The sequence below is a fragment of the Lolium rigidum genome, chromosome 4 (assembly GCF_022539505.1).
Source record: "Lolium rigidum isolate FL_2022 chromosome 4, APGP_CSIRO_Lrig_0.1, whole genome shotgun sequence".
Lineage (NCBI taxonomy): Eukaryota > Viridiplantae > Streptophyta > Magnoliopsida > Poales > Poaceae > Lolium > Lolium rigidum.
Genome location: NC_061511.1, coordinates 1,091,621 through 1,099,840, shown reverse-complemented (window position 1 = coordinate 1,099,840; position 8,220 = coordinate 1,091,621). Strand labels below are relative to the sequence as shown.

General features: G+C 41.0%; 1 pseudogene; it reads left to right on the top strand.

Moving 5' to 3' along the window:
* The first annotated feature begins 1,026 nt into the window (after positions 1 to 1,026).
* The window catches only part of LOC124707787, a 33,735-nt pseudogene continuing 26,541 nt past the window's right edge, over positions 1,027 to 8,220 (top strand).

The following is an 8,220-nucleotide window of genomic DNA, read 5'->3' as shown; positions in this document are numbered from 1 at the left end:
CATATTTCATGATTTTGACATATCTCAACTGATTTATTAAAGAGTTTCAGTTGCTCAAATTGCTGCATCATACACAATAAACAGTGAGAAAAAAAAGTGTTCCTCTTTGATAACTAAATAACTGAATAAAAGAAAAATATTAATACTTCCACCATAAGCTACCATATCAATACTCCAAATAATACCGTCTTTCCTTACACACTTCTGTATATCATTAATATGCACAAAGTTCAACACATGTTACAGAATATATTTGTATATATAAAGTATGAAATTTTAAATTAGTCAATAAGATTTTTTTTATTGGTGTTAACAAATATACCCGTTACAAACGCGTGGGGCATTCTTCTAGTTCCTTACAAAGGACAGCTTCCGTTAGTTCGACAGATGTTTCATGATAGTTCTACATTGTAAACACCAATATTGTTTTCTAAGGAAAGGCATGGAAAACCTAACCTTGATGAGATACCAATTTTGTGTTGGAGTCAAATTCTGTCCTTTTTCCAACATCAACAACCACGGCCATCCCTGTCAGGCTATCACCATGGCAGCAGAGGAAGCAGAGAGCCTGCACGTCGTCCTCTTCCCCTTCCTCGCCCATGGCCACCAGGCATCACCGCCACCCTCGTGTCCACCCACGCCTCCTTGACCACAGCCTGTCCCCCGGCGCGGAGTACCTCGCCGACGTCCACGACCACCAGCTCATCGCCCTCCGGCCCACACCATTTGATTGCAATTTGCATTTGCAATTTAATATATTTGCAGTTGCAATTTATTATATATAGTAATTACACCATCCCGTCTGATTGCAATTTAATATAGTAGGAACTACCAGCCCGCAATTTAATACTATAGTAAAGACTAAAACAGCTGGTATCTAGCTAGGAGCTGCCAGCCTGCCACAGTGCGAAGGACTCATAAATCAATATCCATGCTCCAGCCTGCTGCCACACCACGCAAAAGGAAAGAAACAGACCATTGCATATCAAAGCTCTGACCACTGAGCTAGTGGAAACAACACCACCAATGGCGGAGGCTCTGGTGAGTGCGGGGACAGGGGCCCTGCAACCTGTTCTAGGGAAACTAAGTGCTCTGCTTGACGAGGATTACAAGCGCCTCAGGAGCATATACACCGAGATCAACTTCCTTACCCTGGAGCTCAGAGCGCTGGATACTTTCCTCGAGAAGATGGGGGACGAGGAGAATCCAAACCCGCAGGACAAGCTGTGGATGAACCAGGTGCGGGAGTTTTCATACGACTTCGAGGACAACCTCGATGAGTTCATGGCTCATGTCGTCGCCAACAAGTCCGACATGCCAGATGGGTTCATGGACAAGACCAAGGGCTCGCTGAAGAGGGTCAAGGCTCGCCATGACAATATGACATCGCCAAGGCCATCGAAGATCTCAAGAAACAAGCCATCGAGGTGAGCCAGGGGAATGCAAGGTACTGGCCAGGCAAGGCCGGTGACTCCAACACCATCAGTATTCATAAAAAAATTGACCTTAGAGCTCTTGCCATTTTCGAGGACGCCTCCAAGCTCATCAGCGTTGATGAACCCATGGGAGATATCATCCAATTGTTGGCTGACTGTGAAGCAACCAAACAACAACCAAATGTTGTTGCTATTGTTGGGCCCGGAGGATTGGGGAAGACAACTATTGCCAAACGGGTATACCAAGAACTCGAAGGTCAATTCAAATATCATGCTTTCTTGTCTGTGTCACGGAATCCAGACATTGCGGGAGTTATGAGCAATATTTATGGCCAACTGGATAAGGACTACTACCTCCGTCCCAAGGAATAAGGCGCACGCGTATTCCAAGACGAACTTTGACCATAAAAATTGAGTAACAAAATCTTGCTTATATTATATGTAATTAGTATCGTTGGATTCGTATTGAAAAGCACTTTCTAATGATGTTAATTTCATAGAAACAATCTTTATATATTTAATGTAATACTTAGTCAAACGAAAAGCACGTAAAACGAGGGCGCCTTATTCCTTGAATCGGAGGTAGTATTTTCCTTGCACGGAAATCTTAGAGACAATCATAACAAAGATTAGGGATTTCCTCAAAAATGGAAGGTACTGCTTCAAATCTTTCTCGCTTTTCATCTTATTTGCAAGGGTGCCATCTTAAATAAGCCGCAAAGGACTAATTTATAATTTTTATATGCAGTTAGAAATAATATGGTTTTATAGTGACCAAAAATTGGACGTGCACGTTTGAAACCTGGGTACGCGCGTACCCAGTTTTCCAAAAAATGAAAAAACGATATTTAAAAGTTTCAAAAAAATGTGAAGTAAAATTTTGCATGTACATATTATGTTGAAATTTACTCGTGTGCGTTTTCATGAAAAAATATCATTGTATGTGGCCTACACAAAAATGACAAAATGCCCTAATAAAAATAGTGAATAGGAATTTGTACTATTCACAGGATCCGAAAATTGCATCTTGTCATTTTTGTGTAGGCCACATACAATGGTATTTCTTCGTGAAAACGCACACGGGTAGATATCACCATAATATGAACATGCAAAATTTTACTTCACATTTTTTTGAAACTTTTAAATAGCATTTTTTTGAATTTTTCATACCTGGGTGCGCGCGTACCCAGGTTCCGTTTGGCATTTTCGCCAAAAATTGTGGTAAATAAGATTTAACCATGCGTAATATTTCATTAACAATCTTTAATTTGTGGATAAAATGATTATATGCTATTTCCAAAAGACCATATGTATCGTTGTGATATTATATCAATCCGTAGACTTAAAATTTGTATCTTACGGAGGCAAGCCAATTGGTTTATGTGATTTTAAATCAAAACATGAGGGTAACTTCAGATTGTTAGTCCTTGTTCTTGGATGTACACTAATGAAATTCTTTATGTTGTGGGCTGAAGAATAATACTCCCTCTCTCACAGTTTATTAGCGTGCGCGTACCCCTAGGTTGTAAATTTAATCAAGTTAGCATTAGTTATATGTTATAAAAATTATATCATTAGAAAGTTTAGATGTTCTATTTTCTAATGATATAATTTTTGCATTATATAATTTAAATTATATAGGTCAAATTGACGACCTAAGGATACGGGGAAGCGGAAGACTAGTAAACTAAGACGGAGGAAGTAGTGACAGTCCAAGAGAATTTATTGGAAATAATCGCATTAAAGAATTGACTAGTAATCACGAAAAGCTAGAGGTAGTTTATCTACACATACAAAACAAATTTGTACACTTATATGTTTCTTGCAACCCAGATAGAGAAACACACTTGTGGTAACAAAAGATGCAGAAAATACATTTCTACAAAAAATCATGAACGCATAAATAGAGTGAGTGCCCCGCACATCAAAGACAATAGGGTGAGTGCCTTTGCATGTAATGGACTTCCAAGCAGGCATCTCCAGAAGATTTGGTTAGTTCGGTTATCTAAGTTTTAAGTATAGGAGAGAGAATAAGTTGAGAAATATTTTCGCCTCTCCTCGAGCAGATTGATAAATATGGATATCAATTAAATTTTCCTACAAACTATCATGTGGAGTTGACCCCTCCCATACAAGAATCAGTGTTTGACCGATGTTCATCTGAACCCAAATTCTGGGCCACTAATTTCGTGTCTCGGATTCGTTTTTTGGACTAAGTTACAAAGTTTGAAACTTAGTCCACAAAATACGTATATTTTTCATTTTTATACAGATCACAAATTAACATATTTAAGTTTCAAACTTCATACCCACATACATCTGTTTGTTACGTGCAAATATTCTTAAACTTTTTTTCTGAAACTTACAAATACGATTTTCTGGCGCTGAAAGAAACTTGACTTTTCCTTGCTTTCTCGAGGGCCCTCTCTCCTGGCTAACGAGTTGGTTTCAGATGTACCTAGGTTCCAAAAATTCCACCTATCTCCCATGTTTTTTTCTCAATTTTACCAAATGGTACCTTGTTGCTATATGTGCTTATCGGAGAGAGAAATATATGTCATTGCAAAAAAAGGTATCGATAATGGGATAGGTAATCTGTTGGAGCTCTTATGACTGGTCGTTTTTAGGTATCTGTAATCAGTTAAGAAAAAACTAAGCTGCTGAAGATGCTCTTAATGTGAACCAGAAGCTCCACGACAGCATATAATTCAAGTTGTGAATGTGTACATACTTTTTCTAAAGACTAATGTACATAGCAACGTCTGGTTGTAAGTTCCAAAGATTGCATCATACTCCCAACATCAAGAGTAGCATCATGCGTCCAGATGTAAGCATATCCTTGCAACTCTGGAGAACGAGGACTCTAATGAGCCTGCAGATATACACCTTATACACTGAGAAGCGCCGATAATCCAAAAGGTTCAGTTTTTAATATAAAAGGCCAAAATTCTGAATTACGTATACATGAAAGTAGGAAAGTTGTCAAATGTGAAAAATGAGTAAGCAAGATGTGAATTCCTTGGGCAGTTGAGGAACTAAAGGGCATTTCCTTTGCTATCACAATGATCACTCATATTCCTCGCGAAAACGCACTTATAAAACGCATGGGTAAAACATATATCGTAAAGATTGCATCTTGCAATAATGTTATATTGTATTGATTCGAATACGAACATGTTCTACAATAATTGAATGAGCCCAATTGAACTAAGTTAGATGCAATGCTAATTGTAGCTATACAGGACATAGAGCCTTAAGTCTATGTATAAATAAATAGTGTGCACTAGAAATTAGTTATTTCAGAAAACTTCCATCATAAGTGATTAAAAGTGTTTGGTTTCATGCAATACAATTAGTTACTTGGCGACATCCCTTAGGGACTTTTTTGAAATGCTCATTTGGGGAAATTTATTTTCAAGTGCATATATAATAGAAATATTGAAGGCTATAATAAGAATCTAAGGAGCGTGACAACTCATAATATCGATCTACATGTCGACGTGTGAAGAATTCATGGGTACCAGATGTTTTGCTTCTTTATGGGAATTTCTAGCACATCTCGGACATGTAGTTTTGGCTCTGAGGAACATATGCTTCTGATGAACATTAGTTTCGGAATAAATAAAAAATAAAATGAAATTCTTGAAATTTTGTGTACTTTTTTTTGTTACTATGGTCTATGTTTGCGCAAATTTGCAGAAAAAAATCGACATGTATGTTTCCCCAATAAAAGGACAAATTTCAGTGCTCTAAACAAGCAACAACTTTGTTGCTTAACTTGTCATTTAACACATGTCACAATATTTGTGTTTTCTCTATACATATTTTTAGACAACCAAGGTACATCAACATGCACATGTTCTAACTTTTTTTGTATTTTTTTATTGACATTTCTGAAATCATTTTCCGCATTCAGGAACACTCTTGGGAGCCAAAATGTATTTCCAGCACATCTCTGTGTTTTCACATGTATCTTTCTTTTAGTATATATAATAGATTCCTCTAAGGGCTTGCTTGGAATGGTTGTAGTTATTTATGTGTCCACCGATATTCAACTCTCACTTCAAATAAATACCTGTGGCCACTAAAATTTTACAATCAATCCAAATAGTCCCCAAGTATTTAGATCTTGACAATATCTAGGATTTGTTGACACTAAGTACAATGTGAGGTTTTGTCGTTTTTAATTTTGTACAAAATACTATCTGCAATTTTATTGGGACAATCGGGACGTAGTCATCAAGTGTCAATCCATATCTTGCTTGAAGTGCTACATACTTTTTTTAAACATAAGGCTCGAGAGCCCAGCTTTAAATTAATAAAGCCCTCAACCGGCTAGGATACAACGGTGCTGATTACACAAACTTGAACAAGGTAAAAGAAAGAGGCAAAGCCCTAGAAGAACTGTCGGTAGCGCCACCAAAGAGCCCACAAGAACAAGCTACGGAGAACTGCCGCGGACGGAAAGAGACGTGGCAAGCGAAGAGGAGAAGCACCAGCGTCAAAGAGATGAAGATCCGGCTCCGAGACCGCCTCACCTTGCTGCTGCCGAAGGAGGGACCCTTCCCTCCTCACCGGCCAGCACAGAACATAGAGGCAGTTGAGCGCCCAAAAAAGCATTTGTAACATCCCTATTTTAGCAAACCCTAATTAGGAGTTGTTTGTGCATTTATGAGCATCATTTTAAATGCATTAAGAAAAATTTGCATTTCAAATAAAGTGGAAAACCAATATGTATGCAAACCTTCCTCTATTTTAAATTCTCCCAAGTTGTTTCAAATCTTGAAAACCAAAATATGTGGAACCTCAAATACATGAGAAAGACCACTACATATTTTCCCAAAGTTTTTAAGTTATTTTGTATCCCTAAAAGGTTGCCAAATAGCAAAATAATATTGTTTTTAGCCCTGTTTTAAAATTCCAGAGAAAACCCTAAACTGCAAGGGGGTTTTCATAAAAATCCCCCTTGTCTTCTACCTGCAGCCAAGCAGGCTGCTGCCTGTTGCAGCGCCGGCCATCGATCCCGGCCGCGATGCGCGCCGCCGCTCGCCGCCCTCGCGAGGGGATAAGGACCCCGACGCCCTCCTTCTCCCCTATCTTCTCCCTCCCCTGGCCCTCTCCTCCTCTTCTCTGCGCGCGCGAGCAAAACCTAGCTGCGCCGGCCGCCGCATAGCCCCGTCGTTCTGCGCCACCCCGCGGCCAGCCAACACGCCCACGAGCTCCGCCTTGCCTCCTGGAGCATCCCCACCAGCGGAATCGAGCCGAGGCGTCCCCTATCGCCGGAATCGAGCTCGGCTTCCCCGAGTCCGGCCGCCGCCTCCATCGACCGCCGCGTCGCCTCCGGGCCTCCTCCGACCTCGCCGGCTAGCCCATCGTGCTCCTGGTGAGCTGGCCGTCCTCATGCGCCCCTCTGTACTCTCCCCCGCTCGCTGTAGCCGCCGGCCGCCGCGTGTCTGCGAGCGCCGCCCCGCCATCGTCGCCGCCGGCGCGTCTCCGGCGACCATTGCGTACGGCGCGGCCACCGGCCGGTCCGCCTCGACAAGGCGGGTCCAACGCCCCCTCCAGCGCGGTCGCGCGCGCTCCCGAGCGCCGCCTCTGCGTGGTTGCCGGCGTCGGCCGCCGGAGTTGACCACCGGCGGGTTGACCCGGTGGGCCCTGTTGGCCTTTTTCTTTTTATTTCTTTTATTTTCTGTTTTTAGTAAATGCATTGACAGGTGGGGCCCGTTGTCAGATTTTTATTATTTTCATAAATGTTTCCATAATGATTAAAACCCCGACAGAGGTCCGGCATGTCAGCCTTTTATTATTTTCTAGAAATTGCAGAAAATGAATAAAACTTGTAAAATCAATAACTTATTCGTTTTAAATCAGAAAAATATGTATAATATATCAAAATGTTCATAAAAACATTGTCTACAACTTTAGATGTAATTCATGCATCATTGCAACAATTAAAACTGCATAAGTAGTGAAACCCTAATTAACCCCTCTCATATGTCGGGGTCCGATGCCGGAACCCCTTTAATTTGATGATGCACCTAGGGTTTAATCAATTCCATTAATATGACATATCATTCATACTTGTATGCGCATTGCATCGATGCCATGTGTTGATTGTTATTTCTCTCTTTATAGTATTTGCTTCTTCGCGACCGATAGAGCACGAGTCTGAGACGATGAAGATCAACCACCCTGAAGATCAATACTCATCCTCCGACAAACAAGTCATGTACAATATTATCGAAGATGCACTTCGGTTTGTCAGGGACAAAGGCAAGCCCTAGCCTGGTTCATATATGTTTTTGAAATGCTTTTACTTCTGGTTCCTACATATTGCACACGATTCAACTGTCTTTTATCGATAGATAGAGTTATCCTATATTGCATGTTCCACCCTTGTAGCCTCAAATACCTGATCCACTGCTCCTAGCATAACTAGGTTGGGCATGTGTGCGTCGCTAGAGCCTTTATCTCTTTATGCTTAGCCATGCTTAGTTTATTACGCTACTACTCCGGTCTTTGGACTGGAGCCATACAATGAAATGAAACTAGCATGACAGGTTGACGTGGTAAGTATAGAGATGTTGTTAAACATGATTAAAGGCTCAGACGAGAGGCCACATTGGGATGTGGTGGGTTGTTTCATTTCTGCCGACCCTAGGAACCGAGTTCTCGCCTCTTGAACCAAGACCGAGCGTACAACCACACGAGGCCTGATGACCCACAAGTATAGGGGATCGCAACAGTCTTCGAGGGAAGTAAAACCCAATTTATTGATTCGAGA